The sequence below is a fragment of the Vespa crabro genome, chromosome 17 (assembly GCF_910589235.1).
Source record: "Vespa crabro chromosome 17, iyVesCrab1.2, whole genome shotgun sequence".
Taxonomy (NCBI): Eukaryota; Metazoa; Arthropoda; class Insecta; order Hymenoptera; family Vespidae; genus Vespa; species Vespa crabro.
In genome coordinates, this window is record NC_060971.1 from 2,003,997 (window position 1) to 2,030,825 (window position 26,829).

Here is a 26,829-nt window from a genome sequence, read left to right on the forward strand (position 1 = left end):
AAGGTACCCGGACTCGTCCTCCCTTATTTCTGACGGCTAACGAACATTAGCGGCTCCAATTAAGTCGCATTTCGAACAGTTTTTCTCTCAAGAGAGAGACAGACAGACAGAGAGAGAAAGATAGAGAGATAGATAGAAAAAGAGTAAAAGAAAGAGAGAGAGAGAGAGAGAGAGAGAGAGAGAGAGAACGATGAAGTCGTAGTAGTGAAGCATACTTCAACGATAACACAAAAAATTTCTCTCGTACGTCCGTTCGTATTCCGTTCCTACGTTCATTCGTTCGTTCGTACGTTCATTCCCATCGCGTTTTCAATATGCATTCAATTTTTCAGCCTACAACCGTCTGTTATCTTTTATGCAATCACCATTGTTACGTCTTTTAATGTGTATTGAATTTTTCAGCCTACGACCATCTATTATCTTTCTATCCAATCAACCATCGTCAAAAGCTTTTTTTTCAATCGAATTTTTAATCAATGTTGATTAAATTTTCTTTTTTTTTTCTTTTTTTTTCTTTTTTCTATATATATATATATATATATACATAGATAGATATGTAGTAATATCAATAATATCGTAAGATTTAATTAATTATTGCATGAGTTAACGATCGATACAACGATCAAAGTTTTAATCAGCAATGGAGTGATATTTAATTCAATTGAAAGGGGGGAAAAAAAAAAAAAAAGAAAAAGAAGAGGAAAAATGTGATTTGATTTTTATTCATACTTTATATTAACGTTAATAATGCGATGGGAATTAAATTAATTATTTATTCTTCCAAAATTATTATTTACATATTAATGATTAAACAATGACGAAATTAATATTACTTCGATTAATATATATTAATCAATGTATATAATTCTATTATAGAAGAAGTTATATGATATTAATTTGTCAATGATTTAAAACGTGTCTATGAGAACTGTTCATTAATAATTCAGAAAGTGTTTACGAGAATAGTTCGTTAATGATTAGAAAAGTGTCTATGAAGTGGTTCGTCGATGTTCGACTTTACGAAGTACTACACGCGTCAATATCGTAAACACGTCGTGAATCATTGACAAATTATTACGTAGAAATGCTGTAAATTATTGACTGAGTAAACACATTCTGAATCATTGATGAACCACTCCGTAGACATGTTTTGAATTATCGACAAATCATAATCCATTTCACAAATTCTCGAATGAACGAAATAACTTTAATAAACGAATGTCTAATAATTGATGAACTTTTTCGTAAGCTCGTTCATTGTCAAATGAATTTTTGAAAAAAATTTTTCTATATTACATTGGCATCAACGAACATACTTTTAATCATTATTAAAATATTTCAAATAATTTCAATTATTTCAAAAAAAAGTAAATTTTCTAATAATCGACAAATTTTCTACTAGTATATTAAGTTAATCGGCTTTTCATCATATTCATTTAGATAATCCTTCTAATCATTGGCAAATCATATAAATTATATGACAAATTACATGATAAACTGATAACACTTCATATACATACTTCTAATCATCGACAAACTACTTTATAGAGTCCGTTCATTGACGAACTACATTACGTGGCATACCACTAATCATCTCGACACGCTATAAACTATTATTAACAAATTATTCGATAGACTTCGTACATCGATGAGTCTACGTTACAGAGAGACATTATCAATTATCGATTAATCGAAATAGAAATACAATCGAAATTTTCTGCAATTATTTCAATGATTAAGTATAATATGATCGAATGAAGAAATGAAAAGGTAGAAATAGTCGTCTTTCTTTAGTAAGGCATACGCAGAATAGTTTGTAGAATATCGGATGGTCGAAAGAGAGAGAGAGAGAGAGAGAGAGAGAGAGAGAGAGAGAGAGAGAAAGAAAGAGAGCGAGAGAGAGAGAGAGAGAACGCGTGAGCGTTTGCCAGACATTAGACCGTGAACAGCACTTAGCGGTTATTATTCCGCGTAATCTCGGCGATTAAAATAAATTTAGTGCGGGCATTAATTACACCGTATGAGCACCGTGGTTATTTCCATTGAGGAATACGCTTTACGAATTACGGGACGGGTGCAAAAGGGTGCGTTGCATTAAGCGAACCTCGCGTACACAAATTTCCCTGTAAATCCACGGCAAAACGACGCGCTTGATTCATTGAACGAAGCCCCGGATCTTCTTTCCCCCCTTTATCTCTCTCTCTCTCTCTCTCTCTCTCTCTCTTGCGTTCTCATTTTTTTTCCTTGTATCCCTTTCCTTCCACACTATTCTTTACAAATTTTCATAAACATTTGTCTTCTCTAATGTTCGAGTAAAAATAAAAGAAGAAAAAAAAAAAAAAATTGGAAATTAAAAATCAAAAAATTAAAAATTAAAACACGTTAAAGAAGAATGTACTGTATGAAAATAAAAAAAGTTGTCATCATTTAGCAACTCGAAAATTAAAATGAAAAAAGAAAGATCGATAGAGAGTGTCAAGAAAAAGTGTTGGAAATAAGGAAAAAAGAAAAAAAAAAAAAAAGAAAAGAAAAAAGAAAAGAAAAAAGAAAATTAGAAATGTAAAAGGAGATAGGAGGACAAACAAATCTTATACATGCTAGAAAGAAAAAATGGATAAGGGTATTGAGAAAAATAATGGAAAAAAAAAAAAAAAAAAAAAAAAAACAACAAAATTTATAAGAAGAAATGACAATTAAAAGCAATAAGAAAAAAATTATACTTGTATTTAAGAAACAATGAACGATGTTAAATCACTAATCCCTATCAAGATCTAACACCCGTCTTTATAAAAAAAAAAAAAAAAAAAAAAATCTAATGAGAGAAGTTAACCCCGAGGCATTTCACCTGTCGTGACCCGAGTACACTATTGACATTTAATCTTGTATCTATCTACTTACCTTGCGCACGTGCATCCTGCACATGCAATTTCTACGTAAGCGACTCGATGCAAACGTTCTTGGCTCGTGCTGATATTTATCTTCCAACGTTCTCGTAGAAGAGAGTGCCGCGCAATAAATGTCAACTCGTGAGAATATCCTTTTATACGATACACCCTTACTATCCCTTTTAACTCCTTAAAACGATGTGAATGAGATTGATCGACGTTAAACTGTTACGTTCTTTACGAATAAACAAATAAATAAATAAAAAAAAAAGAGAAAATAAAACAAAAAAAATTATCCATTATAACAATCGCATCAATAATTGATAATAATGATTAATGAATTCAACAGAGGAGAATTGATAATAAAAAAAAAAAAAAATCCATCCCCTTTTTATCGATAGAAAATATAAATTGAATATTACGAATATAGCAATAATAATAATAATAATAATAATAATAATAATAATAATAATAATAATAATAATAATAATAATGATGATAAATTTATCGATCGATTTAAACGTATTTTCTTCTTACCTTTTGATATATACCTTCACGACCCTTTACCATTTCTATCGTAGAAAAGTTAATAGGATAGGTACGTGAAACAGGAAGAGAGAACGTAGGCGAGCTTTCCATTAAGCGGAAATATTCACTTAGGATCGTAAAAAGCAGCTTGACTGCGTCCCGACGAACTTTTACTCGCTAAAGTCTCGTTTCTCACTAAACTTCTCCGTGCGAAAGAACCTCGTGGCTGTAGCGCTATGGGTTCAGTGTATCGGAGAGAAAGAGAAAGAGAGAGAGAGAGAGAGAGAGAGAGAGAGAGAGAAAGAGAGAGAGAGAGAAAGAGAGTGGTGCTGAGTTTGGGGATATCATAGTAGCTACGTTTTCCAACTTTAAGCCAATATGAGGGAGGTTTACCGGCTTGCCAAGCATTTTTGCGCTTATTTGCCTACCGACAATACGTATTCTCCATACTTACGATTTTCCAGTACAGGTATGTATGTATCTATCCATTCATTTCACGCATCCCCTTTTTTCGAAATCTACATACCCATTTATATACTTATTATTTACTCTATATATAAGTATTATATGTACATATGTATTCTTGTAGAAAATGAAAATAAATCACAACGAAGGATTAAAGAAGAGCGTGGATAGGAAAAGGAATAAAAAGTACGTAATGTCTATTTGGACGGGACGACCAAATTTTTGGATTTTTCGAAAATTCTAAAAAACGATAAATAAAAGACGAGAAAATTCTCAAAATGATAATAATAAAAGATTTATGATCGTCTGAAGTGAAAAAGAAGCAACAGGGTGTTGATTTTGTAAAATAAGAAAGATAGTGTGTATGTGTGTGTGTGTGTGTATAAAAGGTAAGAAAAACATATGTGTGTGTGTGTGTGTGTGTGAGAGAAAGAGAGAGAGAGAAAGAAAAGAAATTGATGAGAAAAGATACGATGATAACAGGGAGCCTGTCTACATTGTAAAACAGAGGAAACATGAACCTTGACGTTCGTAAGAAAGCAAACTTGTGACTTTTAGAGAAACGAAGATAGAAATAAAGAATAGTGAACGGGAGAGGGAGAAAGAGAAAGAGACAGAGACAGAGAGAGAGAGAGAAGATATGCCTTAGGCAATGGAAACAGAGGAAAGGAAACGCATGAAGCCACGCGGTGGAAAATTGAAAGTGTGAGCCAGAGGAAGTTTCATTAACAGCAGAGAGGGGTGTGTCACTTCTATGCTTCTAGGCTTGCCAACTTTTAAATTACGTTTTGGCGGGAAAAGTGGCATTAAGACTCTACACGACTGTCGGACTTTTCATCCTTTCATACCTTCCTTCCTTCCTCCCTCCCTCCCTTCCTTCCGTCCTTCAATCTTTTTATTTCTTTTTCTTTCTTTCTTTCTTTCTTTTTTTTTTTTTTTTTTATTTCTATTCTCAAATAGACGTAACTTTTTCCTATGCTTCCTTTCTCTTTTTCTCTCTCTCATGTGTATGATATAACAAGCAATCGATTCTCGTTCTCTCTCTCTCTCTCTCTCTCTCTCTCTCTCTTTCTCTCTGTCTCTTTTTCTCTCTCTTTTTCTATTTCTTCCTTCTCGAGCAATGTTCCATTTCGACGAGGCGTCAGCTGGACCATAAACGTGTAAACTGAAGGGACCAAAAGTAAAATTCCAATCATTTTTCTATTTCTTAGCAACTAACGAGGCTTTAAATCGTTTCCGACTCGTACGAATCATCCCTGATCGTTTTTTCTTAATCCTCTCTGCTAACTACTTCTTTTATCAATTTTATTTTTTCCTTTCGTTTTCTATTTCCTTCTTTATGAGTTACACCGATAAATTAATTAATCCTCAAATGATCGATTATATTTTCTCTCTCTCTCTCTCTCTCCCTCCCTCTTTCTCCCAGTCTTTCTAAACGAAATAAGACAGAAAAAAAAGAGAGAGAGAGAGAGAGAGAGAGAGAGATCTGACAAAACGAAAAAATAATAATCGTAAATAGAGTATCTATTTTCTGTGAATGATTTGTGCAAAGAAATTTATAAAATTATATCGAACGATAAAAAGGAGAAAGAGAGAGAAAGTGAGAGAGAAAGAGAGAGAGAGTGAGAGAGAGAGAGAGAGAGAGAGAAAAAGTTTCGTGTGTTATTTTGCCGCAATCATCTTTGTTTTTGACCGAAAACTATTTTACTCTCGAGGAACCAATTTCGAAGCACCATAGAGGTTACTGTCCAGAAACAAATTTCGAAATAATCTGCTAAATGAAACGAGCTACTCTACGTGGCACGATGTAGAAACACGTCTTCTCTCTCTCTCTCTCTCTCTTTCTCTCTCTCTCTCTTTATATATATATATATATCTGTCTTTTTATTACATGTGTTAGTAGACTTCACAGATACAACTTTCCTCCGAACAAGTTGCTTACCTCGCGGGGAGGGAAACTATCTAACGTCCTTATATATATATATATATATATATATATATATATATATATATATATCCTACATATACGCACGCGAATCTCCCCTGAGCGGTCATAAAATTGCATATTCATATTATGCTACTATCACCAGCGGTATGCCGGCTATGCAACGACCGACTAATGAAAAGTAGCGAAGGAGCTACGAAGCTTCAAAATAAGTTGCGATTTGTAAACAAAAGTTTTCATCGCTCTTAATACAAATTGTAGTGTTCTTAATTATAAGAATGTTATATAATAAATATGAATTGCGTCAAAAGGACCATGTTAGATCTAATGGAAAAAGGAAAAAAAGGGGAACTAATTGCAAACAAGTTACAATGTTAATGAATACAACAACAAAAAGTTCCATGTATTATGGAAATTATATAAGAATGAATAAATGGTTGACATACATAAATGAAAGTAAGAGAAAAAGAGAGAGAGAGAGAGAGAGAGAGAGAGAGAGAGGCGAAAGATGGAATGAGTGAGAGAAAGGAAGATCGTTGATTTTCGAAACGGTCCTCTACGATCCTAATCAAATCCTAACAATGCTCATTGATCTGGAATAATTAGTGGTTCCAAGTGGAAGCGCCTTCCAACAGAAACGTTATACCGTGAAACAATGCCGACCGAACGTTCGTCCGTTAACTACGTGCTTTAACTTGTACATTACTCGTATCTATACGCACGATGTATCTATGTATGTATGCATGTATGTATTTATGTATGTATGTATGTATGTATATTGTACATACGTTCACGATTATGTCGCTGGCTGCCTCGCTCGAGAGATCCTCGGCTACGAAGAGCAAGGATCGTGCGTGATGCCGTGCGTAAACATCCATTATCCGTTCCTCTGCATTGCATTCCCAAGCGTATATATACAAGCACATGAAAGAGAGAGAAAGAGAGAGAGAGAGAGAGAGAGAGAGAGAGAGAGAGAAAGAGAGAGGGGAGAGAGAGCGAGCTGTTGTGTAGGAGGGAAAAGAAGGCGAGAAGAAAAGGAAAAATTGAAGCTATTATTTTCTAGTAAATGCTAGGGCCATTTGAAAAATTTGCAGCATATTTCATTTTTCTTTCTTCTTCTTCTTTTTTTTTGTTTTTTTTTTTTTGTTTTTTTTTTTTATTTACTCAAAGTGACGCACATCATTTTAAAAGTGTTAAATTTAAAAGGCATATCTTTGATCTTCGAATAAAAATGACGACGACAACGACGACGATCATGATAATAATAATGATGCTATTCCACGACTGTGCTATTTGCATATACTTCTTAGCTATTTCAAGTGTGAAATATAATTTTTGGTTCGCTTGTAAAATTAATAGAAAAAGAAAAAAAAAGAAAAAGAAAAAGAAAAAGATCGATATAATAATAAACGATAGCTCGTGTGTCTGGTTGTTAATTATAAATATTATAAAACATTTGTTGTAATTATTAGTCACGCAGAGGAGATAAAAGATAATCGAAATTATTTAAAAACTGATAAGCCATATTAAAGTCGTCACCTTTTGATATTACTTCGTATGATTTCTTGTCAAGTTTTCTCGTTCTTTCGAGTATGCTTGATTTTAAAAATAATAGAGAAATAAATTCGATGATTATTAAAATATAATGAAGAATAATCGAATAAAATTATTGAAATATCGCACGTATCGATTGATTAGATAATGTATCTTAAAAAAATTTCTTAGTACATTTTAATGTCGTAATATCTATCTCGTACGAAGGGAAAGAACTGACTGAAGTATTCTCGGAGACTTTCTACGTTTTCTCTGTTATAATCGACCTTGAGGAATTCCAGAAACAACAGACTGAATATCATTAAGAAATCAGACATAAACACTTGCGAGTCGCGACGGATCCAATACTCAAGAAAAATAAACAACAAGCTGGAACTTGTCTGTTTATTCGAACAGCACATTCACCTTGATTTAACGAGAAAAGAAAAAAAAAAAAAAGAACAAAGAAAGGTCACCTATGTACGTATGTATTAAGAAAATCCATACTACACGTGTAAAATTAATAATAAATTCTCAATGAAATATTAATCTCATTTTATAATATCTTTGTTAATTAATAAAATATATATATTTCGTTGGATATATTCGAAATAGTAACAATGAATTTAGTTAATCAAATAAACAAATAATTCACAGAGAAATAGGAAGGTAGGGATGGAAAGAAAGAGAGAAGAGAGAGAGAGAGAGAGAGAGAGAGAGAGAGAGAGATACTACCACGAGGATGCATACGTCAAGGACAAAACAAGCCAAGAGAGATATCCCGACTTCGACCTTTGTCTTGAATTTGCTTTTAGCAGTAATGACCAACTATGTGGTAACTTGGTACGGTAGTAGCAAATGGCGAAGCGTCGAAGCTTCAACTTCCACGACCACACGACGTCGTTCCTAGAGAACGGTAGATACTACCTACTATCCTACTTCCTACTTGATCGTCGAAGCTTTCTAACAGATTCAATTTAATCTTGTGACCGAATCGATGATACGAGCTCGCTTTAGTGAACTTGCAAAATTACCGAACCGGTAAATCTAAAACATCTTATCTTTCTTACGAATACATAAATATCGTATAATATGGATATAATATATACGTACATATAAATACATATGTATACATACAACACACGTTATCTATTGTTTAATTATAACAATCTTTTTTTTTCTTTTTTTTTTTTTTTTTTTTTTGAATAAATTCAAGAAATAATATCATTGAAATCAATGGAGTTATCAGAAGAATTTCAACAATGAATAATTACTTATTAATATTATTAATTATAAGGAAATATTTTTTTCTTGTATGAAAAATTATTATTATTATTATTATTATTATTATTATTATTATTATTATTATTATTATGATTATTATTATTATTAATATCTATCTCCATTCTCTTTTGTCATCTTTAAAAATAATCTTAAGATCATTAACGAGACTGAATATCGACATAGACGACGTCGATATCCTTAAATACTCGTTAAATCTTAAGGACGTATTAAGTAGAGTAAGCTATGAACGACTTCGGATTAACGATCTCATTAACCGTCTTGGTTATCCATGGTTAGAGCCAATTACGTAAGACTGCAAAATCCAAGCAGTTTTGAAAGGCAAATGATCTTTGTACACCTATCCTGAACCATTTCAATTCCATAGAAATAGAAATTTCTATGGTATCTTCAATAATTTCGATCAATTGCAATGGAAAATTACATATATACTATATAATTACCTAGTCCCATAGTAATCGAAGATGTCTCTCTCTTTCTTCGTCAATAATATCAGTTGGTATTATTCTTATGGTATTACCTAAAACAGAAAGGAAAGAAAAATGAAAAAAAGGAAAATTATTAAACCACGATTAGAATCTATTCTAACGACTTTAGAAATATATATATATATATATATGAGCCATTTATTTTGAAAGTGGCCTAAAACCATTTATCTTCAAATCGAGATATTTAAGGGTTTGCGTTTCAATGAATTTAAAAATATATGTACAGGATACTAATGAGTCATACTACTTAAGTGTATCTAAGGGTGTTAAATTTATAGTTACTATTAAAATAATGGCAATTATTAAGTGAATAATATGCGTTTTCTTATCAAGAATGGAGTTAGGCCACTTTCAAAATTTAACAATCAGATTCATTATAAAATTTAAAGATGCCCAAATTCATTCAACATAATTTAAGATGCTTCAAATTGAAAAAAACAATACTCAATTTATTTTACATATCTTTAAAAAACTTCGAAAACATAATTTATGCGATTCAAAACATTTTTTAACTACATAACGTACAAAATTACAAACATAAATTTATTACAAAACAATTTACTACTCATCTAGATTTTATGTGTGTGAAAGAGATTTGAAGAAATCATGATGTTCCGGTGGTATATATCGTAATAGATCAATATATATATATATATATATATATATATATATATATATATATATATATATTTATATACATATGTATAAATTGAATCAATGAAGTTTTAAAACGATTCATCACCAAAGTATGTCGACTTTCAACAAGAAAATTAACATCCGTAAGAATCGTTATAGAAAGATGGGGTTGGATAGGGTAGTTTGAGTGTTTGGTGGTAAGAGGGAAGAGAAGGGGAGAGAGAGAGAGAGAGAGAAAGAGAGAGAGATATTTTTACGTAACGTCTTCCATCAATCGTATGCTTTCCTTCTCATCCATTTTCTTCTCTCTCTCTCTCTTTCTCTCTTTCTTCTCGTCACTTCTCCATCATGCTCTTTCTCTTTGTGAGGAGTCCTTCTTTCTCCTTTCCTGTGATCCTTCACTATCCTTTTTCTCTCCCCTTTTCTCTCTCTCTCTCTCTCTCTCTCTCTCTCTCTCTCTCTCTCTCTCTCTCTCTCTCCTTTCTGCTTTCTTCCATTGGCCAAACTCATTTATTATTCTGCCAGGTTGTGCTATTTGCGTGCTTCGAGTTCGACCCTTAGGCTTATACGAGCTTTATCAAGGTTCTGATCGATATATATATATATATATCGATCAGAACCGATCATATATATATATATACCGATATAGATACCGATATAGATACCGATCATATATATATATATATGGCTAGAAAAGTGAGAGAACAACAAAGCTTTTGTACTTTTCCCTTTTTTCCTACGTTAGTATCTTAATTTTCTCTCTCTCTCTCTCTCTCTCTCTCCTTCTCTCTCTCTCTCTCTTTCTCTTTTTCTCTCTTTACATGTCTATCTCTTTTTCACTCGTTACTATCCAACTGCTTTTGATTATATCACATTGTTTGGCCACGAAGCGATATTATTAAATACGACTACCAGATAAAATTTTACTGTTACTTGATTGGATATTTAATAGGAGCTGACGCTACGTAATTATAGTGCATGTTATATAATTATAAGAGTTGAACGTGATAAACTTGTTAATGGCTTGTCGATGAATACAAACATTGGTTTTATGTAAGACCATGTATAACAGCAACAACAACAACAACAACGATAACAATAATAACAACAATAATAATAACATCGTATTATATTTATCAATAACGTCATTATACTCGATGTATGATCAAGGTAAATAATATATATGTATATTAACTTATATAATAAAAAAGATCTCCTTAATATTTATCATTATTATTATTATTATTTTTTTTTTTTTTTGATTACAACTAAATATTACAATATCCTTTTGTTTTCTTTTTTCTTTTTTTTTTTTTTTTCTAATGTTATTGAAATTTTCAATTGGAAACACGTATGCAGATATTATTTTATATTTTTCAAAACCATTTAACAAACCATTTTTAACGATCATTATTCGTATTCGTTTCTTTGATTTCTACAGAATAATAGTAACGAGAAGTACGCGGACGATTACCTTGGCGAACATTATCCGACCTTTATCCGTCAAAAGTTTGCCGACTGCCTTCAATTACCTTCACCAAGAAGTGCAATATATCTCTTTAGAAAGTTTCCACTTTACCGCCATATTCTCTTCGACTACACCGCCGGCTTGTTATCCACGTTCGTGTATTAAATATTTTCTTGAATAATGTTCAGAGACTATTGTTAAATATATAGAAAAGTTGAAGAAAAATTCAATTCAATTCAACGAGAGAGAGAGAGAGAGAGAGAGAGAGAGAGAGAGAGGGAGGGAGAGAGAGATAGATAGACAGAAAATAAATATCAAATTTAAAAATGTTATTCTCGTTTATCATCCTTTCTCTTTCTCTCTCTCTCTCTCTCTCTCTCTCTCTCTCTCTCTCTCTCTCTCTCTCTCTCTCTTCCTTTGGAAACAAAATACAAAAAAAAAGGAAAAAAAAAAAAAGAGAAAGAAAGAACTTTCAAACGGAGCTCAAATATCGTGTAACTTTCTAGTGGTTTCTTTAACGAGTCAAGAGAAGAAGGTTTAGTTTCTTCTTCTGTACCTTCATAAGGCTCAAAAGACACTCATATACTTGTACTTCACCTTCTCACACTTTCTCTCTCTCTCTCTCTCTCTCTCTCTCTCTTTATCTATCTATCTATCTATCTATCTATCCCTTTTTTTCTCTCTTCTTTTTGAACTCATAGCTCTCATATGAAAGTAACGCGTTGAACGTAGCGGTTCAATAATGCGCTCGAGAGCTCGACGTACCGATAAAATAATCCAATAAATTCGCATTACCCTTCTCTCCCTATACGCTTCGCGCGGCCCGGTTAGGTAGAAAAATCGCCTCGTATCCTTGAAAGCTTTTTCATCTCGACTCTTTCACTCTTTCTGCCCCCTTTGGGAAAAGAAAGTTCACATATTGCGAAGCGATAAAATTTTTGGCGCAACGTTATTCATTTCTCCGCACGTTTCGCTTCCAACCTATATTTTCTCTTTCTTTCTCTCTCTCTCTCTCTCTCTCTCTCTCTCTTTTTCTCTTTCTTACACAGTTTCTCTCTTTCTATCTTTCTCCCTCTCTTTCTCTCTTTCTTTCATTTTTATCCGTGAACGTAATTTCGAATTGCGCTTGGTTTCCTCTCTGTATATTTTTTCATTCTGTTTTTTCTCTTTCTTTCTTTCTTTTTTTTGTGTCGTTTTTCTCTCTCTCTCTCTCTCTTTCTCTTTTGAATTTTTTTTTTTCCTTTATTTTTTCATTTTAAACGAATATATCCTGCATGCTTTCATTTTAATAAACCCAGAGAATTCGAGGTAGCAAGAGATTCAGCCGTATAATGAATTTATCGTTTAATATCCCTGATTATTCTTCAATTGAATTATTACGAACGAGAGTAAATATTTATATTATATTTACATAGTATTATATGTATTTTACATATGGATATATATATATATATATATATATATATATATATATATTATCAAATACATAGAAATCATAAGTATATTTTAACACGAAGGAAAAGCAAACCCAAGTTCTGTGTATTCTCAGATATACTCCTCGGTAGTCTAGTCTATTTAGAGCGGTTCATTTCCTCCCTAATTTCCGGTCTTTTGCAGGAAATATATCTTAGAAGTCTATGAACGCGCAGAGACTCGATTCTATCCGGTATTTCGAATTATAAAGGAAGAATTCTCTCTCTCTCTCTCTCTCTCTCGCTCTCTCTCTCTCTCTCTCTCTCTCACTCACTCTTTTTCTTTCGAATTTCCTCTCATACTCAAAACTAATCGGAGGAGAGTCCGAGTTTCTACGATAAACTTTATAAACGATAAATTGAAGTACACAGTCGAGAAAATATATATATATATATATATATATATATATATGTATGTATATCGTGTTTCGTATATACCAATACATCTAAATATCTAAATAAACGATGAACGTCGAGTGTATTTACAATCGTTCAAGTTCAATCGATAAATACGTACGTATATGCCATCTTTAAAACGTTCAAATTTAATAAATCTCTCGATCGTAGGGTTAAAAATTGAAAATTAAAAATTATAAACAAAGCAAAGTAAAAGCAAAGGAAAAAGAAAAAAACGAAGAAAGAAAGAAAGAAAAGGAAAAGAAGGAAAAAGGAGAGAAAAGGAAAGTACAATTTGTTTAATTCTCTTTAATACGATATATACTCGTTTGTAAGGTGAGAAACTTTGTAACGTTGTTACTTAAGGGGTTCGAACGAATAACGAGGCGAAATTTTGTGAAAGAAAAAGAAAAGATATAGAAAGAAAGAAGAAAAGAGAGAGAGAGAGAGAGAGAGAGAAAGGAATCGTTACGCAAGGAGAGATCGTTTCAACGAAGGCTTCCACTTCGAATCAAGCGGCTCCGGCGTCGAAATGAACGCGAATTCGTCTCGAGAATAACCGACTTTCCGCCAAAGTTAACGACTTTCGTCAAGACCAAATTTTCCGATAACGAAGTTCCCTCGCCCTTTTCCTACGACGGCTTTTCTTTATCCCTAAGACTTCTTCCCTTTCTATCCTCCTTTTTCTACCATTTTACCGTTCCTACACTACTCTTCTTCGATGCGCCATTACTACTACTACTGTTAGTATTACTACTACCACCATTACAACTTTAGTTTCTTCGCAATCATATTTGCTTTTCTGAGTCTCTCTTCTGGGTTCTTCCAATAAATAGAAACGCCGATAAGCAAACTCTTCGTCAGGAAACATGAAAGAAGGGGGACAAACCTTAGGATCTTTATGTTTTGTAGACTGTTATTTTCTTTATTCGATTCGAAACTCGATTATCGATAATATATTTATTGTTCTTTCCATACTTTTTAACTACACATACACACATACACACACACACACACACACACACACACACATATATATATATGATCGTTTTTTTTAAGGTATGGCAAAACTTTGTTTAAAAAAGTCGTAAGATACGTAAAAGGGCCATAATATGGTAGTAATAATTTTTTGTCTAAGTGAACGCGTAAACGACTCATGGAGTTCAACTAAGTCTTTTAAAATGGAATCACATGTTTTTTATAGCATTGGTCGATGTAGTTTGACAATATCTATAAAAAAAAAGTATTAAGCCTGTCCATGTTGAAAATATTTTAGTTTATGGGATATTTCACGTTTATTACGAAAGAAAACTCATTCGAATTTTTCTTCTTCTTTCAATTTTGTATATGGATTTTCTTTTTTTTTTATCGCTTGTTTTAAGAAATTAAATTAAGAAGTTAATAAAAGAAAACTTATATTTTTTATATAATAAAAAATTTTTATGATTCCCATTATGCTCGTGTATTTATTACGAGTGAAAAAAAAAACAATTTTCATTTTTGAAAGTTATTAACAAAATCGATTTTATTATAACGTTATCGTTGCGATATTTAAATAAATAGAACAAAAATTATACTTGATAACGATAGTTGTTTCAAGTTTCTATGACTTTCCGTTCAGGAGATATCGCTTTTTAAAGATTTTCATTCATAATTTGTACAAAACACCTGATCGTAGTAATAGTATAGTAGTAGTAACTTGAACAGCTGAGGTGCGTAAATTCCTGGAATTTATATAGGTCATTGTATCATCGTGCCAATTGAATGAAATTATATAGGTCAGTGGGACAACGTAAATGTTTCCTTTTTTATGTGGAATATCTCAGGAACTAAAAATCATAGTGACTTGAATAAAACGCCATTTTATAAAATTTTCTTTGTTTTTTTTTTTCAACTTATTGTTAATAATTAATTAATAATTTGTTATGAACAATTTTTTATAAACAAATTGTTATAAATTAAGTTCATTTTATTTTACCGAAAAAAAAGTTCAGATTGTAACAGATATATAAAAATATAAAAATTAATAAACAATTAATAAACAAATTAATATTTCATTCGTTATTATATCTTACATTTATATGGAAATAACTCCGAAACTAAAAATCGTACAGACTTGAATAAAATATCAATTTACAAAAGGCAAAATTTCCTCAATCTTTTGTTTCTTTTAACGTTTTGTTAATAATTAATTAATAATTTGTTTATAAACAATTTATTATAAACAAATTCTTGTGAACTAAATTCCTTTAATTTTGATAAAAAGAATCTAAACAGATTGCGAATGATTTATAAAATTATATAAATTAAATAAATAATTAATAAACAAATTACTTTTTTTTATTGAATATAAAGGAATAGTGAAACGATAATTTTACGATAGTTTTTCAAAAGAAAATGATACGAATACGGGTCATAGCTGTGGAAATAAATTCTAGACTAAAAAATAGATATTTCAAGGGTGGATAAGACAAGAGTCATAAATTGTTTGGTTTAGAAGATTACCACTTAAGTGGATTGGTTGCTCGTTCGAAGATATTCCAGATAACTAAACATTCATGGAGATAACTAATCATAAATAAGTATTGATCATGGACTCTTAACCACATTTCTTTATGTTATTTATGTAAGGAGTGCATTTTAACGAAATCTGAAGGGACAAACATCTGGTTTCAGTAAAAAGGACCTTTTGTTCGATGTTTAGTAAATTCTACAAGGGTATGCTATATGCATCTCAACACTTTGTTGAAGTTAAATAAGATCTATTTCCTTTTCTTTTTCCTCTCTCGTAAAATGTCTTCTATCAAATGAAAAGGCACTTTCCTTGTCAACTTTCCTTTCAAAGTTTTATTCAAGTTGCGAAAGATAGTCATATTTTTTATAATTATCATGATCGAAATATCATCTTTCTCTTTTGCCCTCTACGTCTACCTTACTGGACTTTTTCTTTCTGCTTTTCTTTTTCTTTTTTTTTTTCCTTTTTGTTTACGTTGAAGTACATTAATTGCACGTCTACTGAGACTCAGTTTGCAAGGATTGCAAGGTACAGTTTTTATTTTTTAAATGACATCTTTTTTAAATGCACAATTATATATATATATATATATATATATATATATATATAAAATTCAGAAAATGAATGTGTCAATCAAAAGGAATGTTGTATTCTTCAAAGAAATTTTTTTAATTAATGAATTCTACCAAGCATTTATTCATTTCGAAATTCTTTCGATCGACAATCTATTGAAGAAATTCTAAACACTTATCGTAATATATATATATATATATATATATATATATATATATACACATATATATTAGAATATTAGAATTCCTATCCAATTGATATACGTCCTTGAACTAAAGTACTCACATACATACTCGATAAGTGGCTATCTCTTTGACGAGGCAAGTCCTTTGAGAGAAACGTCATAATCCCTTAAATGCGTTCAGCACGTGTCACAAAGCTGTTATCGGTGACGATAAAGATTGACTAAAATTTACGTTTCGTTGCACGTGACACAAACTCATATTAGAGAATTATCTCATCAAAGGAATACTTCTTGTCAATAATATCTTTTTGTCAATTTATTTCCCCGCTATAGATATTTAATCGTTATCGGTCATTACAATGCAATATCTTATTGATAAAATCGAAGAAAATTTGCAAATTCAATAATTGTTAAATTTATATAAATAAGAAATATTGAGAGAAAAATATTCAAAAGAAAATCATACAAAAATTTATATTGAAAATTTCAAGAAATATTAATACAAATTAGAATAATCGAAGAAAAATCGAAAGAAGAATAAAATTCTATATAAGTTTATAATTTTTAAGATTCAAGTGATATTAAACTACTATGAAGAAAGGACGATAGTAGAAAAATCAATGAAAAAAAATTTCTATTTAAGAGAAGAACAGACGATATAAAAAAAAAAAAAATATCGGATAAAACTCTCGAGTAATTTTATACTTCAATTCTGACAAATATAAAAATTGATAAAAATACGAATTTCGTGAAGTGAGAGACTCTTCTTTTTTTTATCGAGATTTCTTTTAATCAAAATTCAAACAAAAAAAAACAAAAAAAAAACAAAAAAAAAAAGAAGAAAAAAAACCTATAAAAACTACGGATAAAAATAAAGAAGGAAACATTATTGATCGGACGTACGTCGTATGTAAATACGGAACATCTTTGGGCATTGGTTGTTGAATGAGGTGGCAACGATCTGTCCCAAGAGAGCTGTTCGACTGGTAGGAAACTTGTGGACGAGCTCTGGACCAGATTGGCGAGTTAAGATCCTAGCAGTCCTGAGAGAGTAAGATTTGGAAGCTCGGAGGATAGGATATGCTTGAAAGTGTTACAAAAATGGTAAAAAGGAAAATTTGCTTTTACCTCGTTCTAGAACGAATAATAAATGTGAATTACCCCAGAAGATCCTGGCTCGAATTTGCAATGATTTTTAAATTCTTTAAAATTCTTTAAATTGTTCGTTTTGCTTTAAAAAATAAAACCAACAAACGACAACAGTAAGAAATAAAAATTACAACTAAATTATTCAATCAAATGATATCAATAACAACACTGAATATTTTCTTTCATTATTAACGTTATAATAAATATTTCTAAAAGTTTTCTCAAGTAAGTAAATAAATAAATAAATAAATAAATAAATAAATAAATAAATAAATAAATAAATAAATAAATAAATAAAATCCGTTTAACGTTGACGTAACCATATTGACGTATTCTTTGGATATATATTTTTATTACAAAACCGATAAAAATCAACAATATTTTGAAAGTAAGGAGAAAGAAAATCATATCTATAACTATATATATATATATGTGTGTGTGTGTGTGTGTGTGTGTGTGTGTGTGTATGTATCTTCAAAGAACGATAGAAAATATAAAAGGAAGACAAACGATTCGTATGGTCAGGACGGGATCGTAAATCAAAGAAAAACTTTTGCCGTTGCATTTTTATGTTCGCACGATTACAGCAAAAAATAAAGTATCAGGTTGAGAGGAAAAATGCATAACGTCTATCGATGTGATTTGAAAAAGAGAACGTTGTAAAGCGCAAAGCATATGATACATACAATATATACGCATAGTATACACATACATATATATATATATATATATATATATATATATATGTACATGGGCACATACATATACATTGTTCGCATAATACGAGGTATCGTCATTCTCGCGATTGTACGAGAAAGAATTTTAAAAATGCGTTCGAAACGTTCGAACGAGATAACTATCATTGTATGCTGGCCGCTCGCGTTGCTTTTTAGTCGCTTGAAACCGTACACCTGTGTCGTTTATCGAAAGCATTTTACCGATCAAAGTACATACTATAGAGAGAAAATGAGAGATAGATAGAGAGAGAGAGGGTCGAAAGAGAAGAGTAGGATAAAAGAGGGGGAAAAGGATGCAAGGGTGGGCTCATCGATTCGTCGCTCAGCCGTCGGGCAGCATAAAATTTCACTATTAATATCATCGAGAATGCTTAATGCTTTTTCTCCGACACGCGTTGCCGTTATGATGTCGCCCATAATGGATGTATAATGCATTAAAAGCTTCAAAGGTATGTATATCCTGGTGAGTACATTTAATAATCGTTCCTTCCGCATATATATATATATATATATATATATATATATATATATATATATATATATATATGTTCGTTGATCGTTCTTCACTATCATTTAAATAATATGGAAATGGAGAAATGAAAGCACATTTTGTTTAAATCGCATCGATGCCCGTAATACAATCCGTTAGAACGTATGTAACTATTGTACGTTCATTCGACCATCTCATTCTCTCTCTCTCTCTCTCTCTCTCTCTCTCGCTCTTTCATATTTCCCCTTCTACTTCTGTTCTTCTTTCTCTCTTTTCTTCTATTCTTTCATTTTTTCACTTTCTTCTTTCTTTTCACTTTATCTCATTCATTTGCGCGAAAGAAAATAATTCACTTGGATTCATTCAATGATGGAATTTCATTCATTTTCGATTAATGTATCAGCTGTTGGATTTTTTCATCTTTCTTTCTTTTCTTTTTTTCTTTTTTTTTTTTTTCTTTTTTTTTTTGATTTTTCCTTTTTTTTTCTTTTTTTCTACGTACATAACTTACTCCATGTACATATGAGATAAAAATTTTTAATATATAAATCGGAATTGAATTTTCATTTATTTTCCGGATTAATGTATTATCTCTAGAATCTTATATATATATTTTTTTTTGTTTTTTTTTTGGTTTTTTTTTTGGTTTTTTTTTTTTTTAGAGAGAGAAGGAATATTTCTCTCTGAATACATATATATATATATATATATATATATATATATATATATATATATATACAATAAAACTGTATTTTATGTCTCCCAATGTGTTACTCTAGGTATGTATATCGAGATAAAAATTTGAATACAAATGAAAATGGAATTTATTTTCGATTAATGTATCATCTGTGAGTGCTTCTTATTATTTTACGTTTATTGTTTTTTTTTTTTCTGTTTTTGTTCCTAGTTTTCTTTTTTTTTTTTTTTTTTTTTTTTTTTTTCTTTAGACACGTATCTCTCCACGTGCAAAATTTGGACAGTAGAGAAAGTTTAGTCCGACAAATAGTTTTATAACGCATGAGTTAGAGGAAAAGGGGTCACTTTCGGGAAATAAAACTTTTGTTTGAGAGTAGTGGTCGTTAAATTTGCGAGTACCTTTTCTCTCTCTCTCTCTCTCTCTCTCTCTCATACACACACAAACACAAATACACATACTTACATACTAACATACATACACTTTGCTCGACGTTCCGCGTAACTTCTGCAACGAGTGTCTGCTACTATTACCGGCTCTCTTCTCTTCTCTTTTCCTGAACAGGCGAGCTTTGCAATCCATGCACAACCACACGACGCCTGTTACGATATATACCTTGCTTCGTAACATACGTGGAAAACCACTAATTAAGAATTACTGTTTAGTTAAGTGGCTCGTTCCGGCTGCACGGACGCGTTTCTCGAACTCGTTACTCGTTACTCTTACTCTCTCACTCATTCACTCTCTCTTTTTCTCTCTCTCTCTCTCTCTCTCTCTCTCTGTGTCTCTTACTCTGGACTATGTATGTGATTCAAACTCGTATAGAAATTAAGTTGATATTGAGAAGAGAATAACTACGATTACTTTAAATTACTAATCAAGCAATTAGTTTTAAAGAAAAAGAGAGAGAGAGAGAGAGAGAGAGAGAGAGAGAAAATGTTCGTTTCCTTCGAAAGTTCGAAATGTATAATTTCGACTTGAACGAATCGAAATAAAACTTGATAATCCTAAAAAAAAAAAATGACTATTTCATAAAAAACTATTTTTGTCGAGAATCTCGATGTCATAAGAAAGTAAGTAAAATGACACGTCAGTTAACGTCTCGGCTAACCAAGTTATGATCGTTTACTTTCATCGAGTGTCGCGAGTTCTATCACTCCGACACTGGGATCGAGGGTCTGAAAGTGGGTTAATTTGAAGTATTAGTAGACGCACCGGACGTTCAGGAGGAACAAGGGAATCAATGGAATTGCATACAGTGTACGATGTCTCACCATGAGAGATCGTTCATCATCTTATTAAAAATTTTCTTGTGTATGTAAATATGTATTTTTATGTTCATGTAAATGTTGAATGAAAATATGAATAGAAGAGGATGGATGGATACATAGTAATGTCTTTTCGTATATGTATCTATATATGTAAACGTACATACGTATGTATGTATATATATATATATATATATATATATATATATATATAAATATATATATACTTTGTTGAAAATGTCGATAAACGATTCTAACGTTTCCGTATTTATCTTCAAATGAAATTCAATAGATGTAACACAGTTTGACGTATCTCCGTTACTACGAGCTATACATATCTAAAACAAATCTATTCAATCTCTCGTATCGATTTTCTTCTAAGTTAAATCAATGAAAATAATTCATACGACATCTCTTCCTTGTATTTACTTAAAATTTTTCCTAAATTTTATTGTATTTTATTCCATTATGCTATATAACAAATTGCATATATGTATTATTACCGTACTGATATTATAACAATAGTACAATATTGTACTATGAAATAATAAGAAAAAAGAAAAAAAAAAAAAAGAAAAAGAAAAAGAAAAAATCATGATCACAATATATGTGCCATAATATAAATGTTTCATGGATAATCAAATGTTGATCTTTCTTTCTTTTTTTCTTTCTTTTATTTCTTTTAATTATTAATTTTCATTCAATTTCATTCAGGCACTAACAAAAGTTAAATAGTATATAAATAAATAGAATATTTTTGATGGATAAGGAAATGAAACTATATATCAAGAAATAGAATACGATTTGAGGTGCGAGAAGTCATTTCTCTTGACGTAGCTGCAGCTGCTGGTATACTTGCTGGTTCCTGCACGTTGAAGCGTGAGCAAGCCCCAACGAATTCGTGGAAAAGACCGTCTCCGTGCAATTTCGAGGATCGTTTAGCTTTCGAGTACTGCTAATTAGAGTTCCTGTAACTTTCTAAAAGCTACAGAAGCACTTGTTCGTTCGTCTTTCTCATAGTAAGCGCATCAAATAGCTAACATCGTCGACAACCGTCATCCGTCTTATGAGCACGAACAGTTATATATAACTCTTTCTCTTGACGCCTATTGTCAATAATAATTAACTATTCTCTCTCTCTCTCTTTCTCTTTCTCTCTTTCTCTCTTTCTCTCTTTCTCTTTCTCTCTCTCTCTCTTTTTCATTCTCTTTATTTAAAGAGGAAGGAGGTTAACTCTTTTACGATTTCCTAACACGTAAGCGTCGGTCGGGCGCCATCGTTAAGAGGAACGTTTGTAAGACTAAACGATTTCTCTATCCTTGTTTTACTTATATACCACCATTTATCTCTTTCTCTCTCTCTCTCTCTCTCTCTCTCTCTCTCTCTCTTTCCCTCTATCTCTCTATCTCTGTCTTCCTGCCTTTTTCATTTTATTTTTTCTTATTATTTCTTTTTCCTTCACTCGAGTGAAAACTTCTTTCTCGTGCCATCTATATCTTTCGCCATTTGAAAAAAAAAATTATGCATATTTTTTGCACCTCGATCGTTACTTGGTAATAATATTCTAAGTCATTTCGTTATTTCGAAGGGAAAAAAGAAAAAAAAAGAAAAAATAAAGAAAAGGGAATTAGCAAAAGTGAAGGAACAATAATTATAAATATATGCGTTGGGTAAAAGTGTGCCAAAAAAAAAAAAAAAAAAAGAAAAAAAAAAGAAAAAAAAATATCTCCAACATAAATTTAGTTAACTCTTAGAGTTAGAGAGCATCGATCATGAGACGACGATAGGATTCTCTCCCGCGAGAATCGGATAAAGTGTGAAATAGAAAAAAATATAACGAAAAAAAAAAAAAAAAAAGAAAAATGAAAAAGTTTTCAACAAGCGGAAACGAGTACAGCGAGGAAATAAAAATTCGTCACAGGGAATTTCGACAGCTGCCTTCCGAACGTGGGACATGCGTTACCACCATGCAATCCCATCTGCTACCATGGTAGCCAATATACAGGTATAAAAAAGAAATCAAAAAGAAGAAAAAAAAAGAAGAAAAAAAAAAATAATAATAGCACGATACTTTCGATCGAAATAACTTCATTTTTTCAAATCGTCGAATTTCCTTTTGGTATCATTGCAAAATGATCAATGTGCAGAACAATTGCATTCAACCATGGTAACATGATGATCAAACGTGCCTATTTCAAAGAACGAGTGCCACATATCCGGTAGTGCATTTAAACTTTGCGGTGGTGTGTACAATGTGGTCTTTTGCTCTTTCGAAATCGTCGATACTGAAAAATTAAATATCCTATAATGATCCTGTAATATAATTCCTATCTCTCTCTCTCTCTCTCTCTCTCTCTCTTTCTATCCTTTGTTCAACTATATATTTCTTCCTTTCTCTCTCTCTCTCTCTCTCTCTCTCTCTCTCTCTCTCTCTCTTTCTATTGCGATATCATGCAACATCACAAATTATCCTACGTGTATTTATTTTACCTGGATATATTAAATGCACTACGATAATAATATCACACTAGAAATAATTTAAATATATATATATATATGTGTGTGTATATATATGTATGTATGTATATAATTTATCGCTCCTTTCTGTTTAGGATAATGTAAAACGTATGTACATATGTACGATAACGTCACACTGTTATTCGTTGACGCCAGCCGTTCAATCCTCGTTTAATACGCATATACGTTTATTCGCATAATAACGGTACAATTTGCGGAAAACATAGGACATTTTTAACGCGCTGCACACACATACACACACACATACATATACACTCGCTGCAACTCGTTTTTGTCCAATTTGGCCACTACCGAAATTTTGCTATTTAACCTTTTGAATATATTTTGCCGTATATATCGAAATTTCGATTTTCTCCATTCTCTCGGCTCACATAATCAAACGAATTAATTCCATTCTTTGCATGTACCTATATTACATTCTTTGTTAACACGTTGATTGTTGCGATAAAAATTGGCAAAATTTATTTATAACATTTATTTATTCGTAATATTTATATATGCACGAAGTATACGAGATTACAATTTTAAATGGCGAATATAAAGCAAAGATACATCGTATTCTGTTATAATTTTATTATGGAAAAAAAGGACAAAGCAAAAATTAAAAATAACAAAAGGAAAAAAGAAAAAACAAGAAAAGAGATAAAAATAACGAAACAAATAAAAATTCATTTGATTTACAATGAGGTGTTAATAAAAAATATAAAAAGTAACAGAGAAATGTGATATTAAATTATTTCTAAATTTTGTCAAAAAAAAAAAAAAAAAAAAAAAAAAAAAAAAAAAAAAAAAAAAAAAAAAAAAAAAAAAAAAAAAAAAATTAAAACAATGAAATAAAAAGTTTTCTATCGTATAATCATGATTAATTCGAAAACGGATGAAAAAGGAAGAAGATAAAAAAATTATATGTGTAGGAAGTAAACGGAAATGAATTTTAATATAAGTAAGATGGATCGATGGTTATTATGGTTTATTTAATTAAACTAAGTTTGTTTTAGGGTAATACATTTAAAAAAAAAAAAAAAAAAGAGCAAAAAGAGAAAGGAAAATAATATGTGGTTTCGTATGATTGTCACCCTTGACTCGTCACGAAACGTTTGCTTATATTTTGTCATAAATATGTCGTGACTTTCAACGATATTATTCTCACTAATGTTAGACATGTTCAGTGTACATTTAAAAACACATACACACATAAAATATATATAGATAAACATGCATCTATGTTTAAATTACGTATGGCTTTCTAGTCGAGTTTTTCTCTCTCTCTTCCTCTCTCTTATTTCTTTCTCTCTCTCTCTCTCTGTCTCTCTCTCTATCTCTCTCTCTCTCTCTCTCTCTCTCTTTCTCTCTCTCTTAGGCAATAAACGTCGAGCTCGAAAGGTTCGTCGTACTACTTACAAACTATCACCCTATATACTTTTTCCGCCGCACCTTTCTTTCCAAAGCAATATGCAGTAAAGTTTCATTAATTTACGCTTGTATAACTTAAGTGTACAAGACGATCCTTTTCTTTTTTTTCCCCTCTTCCTTTTTCCTTTTCTTTTTCTTTTTCTTTTTCTTTTTTTTTTTTTTTTTTTTTTTTTTTTTTTTTTTTTTTTTTTTTTTTTTTTTTTTTTTTTTTTGTTTAGCTCACACTGAATGATATAGGTACGATATAAACGTATCGTACATGGATATTTTCACAATATGTTATTTTTATATATATATAATGTGAAAGTAATTTTTACGTTAAAAGATGTAAGAGATAAAACGTATCAGAGAATGAAATCTTTTCATACGTTCATATATACATATCTATGCCTAAAAATAATTTCTATTAAAAATTGAAAATTATCGACTATTTACTTTCAAAAAATGATCTAACTTTAATTACCTATTCTTCCGACATTATTATTTTTAGCTATGAAAAAAAAAAAAGTCAATCTAAATCGTTATGTTGCGTAGGTATCTTTTTTTTTTCTTTTTTTTTTTTTCTTTTTTTTTTTTCTTTTTTATATTTTCTCGACCGAAGTAATTTTTCGGATATATTATATTGAATGGAATTCAGTAAAAATATTGTGAAAGACTTGATTCGTTAAAAGGATCGATTAGATCGTCTAGTTCTTCGTAATAAAGCGAAACTCTCGATATTGTCCATCCGTACATCGTCAGAATGATCCTTTTTGATTTTCATTGTATTGGTCCATTCAATTTTCGTACTTTTATTCCTTGAGGTACCACGCGTTCCTCAAAAGAGAAACGATTTGTTCGATACGCTGCTTCGAAAACGACTATGTCGTCGTCGTCGTCGTCGTCGTTCTCGTCGAATGTTGGATGCTCCATTAGATCGAAGAAAGTCGACGACGTTTGTATTCTGTTCTCGAAATACCGAGTATATATATATATATATATATATATATATATATATATATATATATATATATATATATATATTAGCTTCTGCTTTTTACGGTATTGCAATTTATCGAATGTCGACGAGGATGAAATAAAATAAGTCGTCTCTGCCGATCGGTAATTCTAAGAATAACGTAAGGATTCGAAGAAAACCGAAACAATAGAAACATTCAAAGCTTTCTTTATATATATGAGCCGTTTATTTTGAAAGTGGCCTAATTCCATTTATCTTCAAATCGAGATATTTAAGGATTTGCGTTTCAATAAATTTAAAAATATACGTATAGGATACTAATGAGTCATACTACTTAAGTGTATCTAAGGGTGTTAAATTTATAGTTACTATTAAAATAATGGCAATTATTAAGTGAATAATATGCGTTTTCTTATCAAGAATGGAGTTAGGCCACTTTCAAAATTTAACAATCAGATTCATTATAAAATTTAAAGATGCCCAAATTCATTCAACATAATTTAAGATGCTTCAAATTGAAAAAAACAATACTCAATTTATTTTACATATCTTTAAAACACTTCGAAAACATAATTTATGCGATTCAAAACATTTTTTAACTACATAACGTACAAAATTACAAATATAAATTTATTACAAAACAATTTACTACTCATCTAGATTTTGTAAAGTCATGATGTTCCGGTGGTATATATAGTAATAAGTCAATTATGTCCTTGAATTTTGCTGTTGTAATTTGTCTGATATTTTTATACAGTGGTATCAATACAATATTTTCGAACTTTCTTGGTCTACCCCGACGTGGTAATAAATTTAGGACTTAAAAATTTTCATTTTCATTCATTGATTTAAGTATAAATGGAGTTAGGCCACTTTCAAAATAAACGGTTTAATTATTGAACTAACTTTGAAAACTTATGTGTCAAGAATTATCGTATTTGCTCGGAATATAAGCAACCTGAAATGCTTTACTGATAAATAAGATAAAGTTATACGTGTAATTATAGCAACCAGAAAAAATTGACAAATGGAGTTAGACCACTTTCAAAATAAACGGTTTATATTTATATATATATATATATATATATATATATATATATATATATATATATCCCGATACGAACATTAGAAAAATATTAATAACATGAACTGATAGGTAGGATTTTTTTGTTTTTTTATTCAGATCACTATA

At 30.8% G+C, this 26,829-nt stretch overlaps 1 protein-coding gene and 1 long non-coding RNA gene across 8 annotated transcripts in view; both read right to left on the reverse strand.

Moving 5' to 3' along the window:
• The window catches only part of LOC124429970 (fasciclin-3), a 304,558-nt gene that overhangs the window by 125,616 nt on the left and 152,113 nt on the right, over positions 1-26,829 (reverse strand). The window lies entirely within an intron of this gene.
• The window catches only part of LOC124429973, a 121,248-nt gene that overhangs the window by 74,314 nt on the left and 20,105 nt on the right, over positions 1-26,829 (reverse strand). The window contains exon 2 of the long non-coding RNA XR_006943616.1: positions 9,102-9,178. This is a non-coding gene — a long non-coding RNA (uncharacterized LOC124429973). The remainder of the gene's footprint in view (positions 1-9,101; positions 9,179-26,829) is intronic.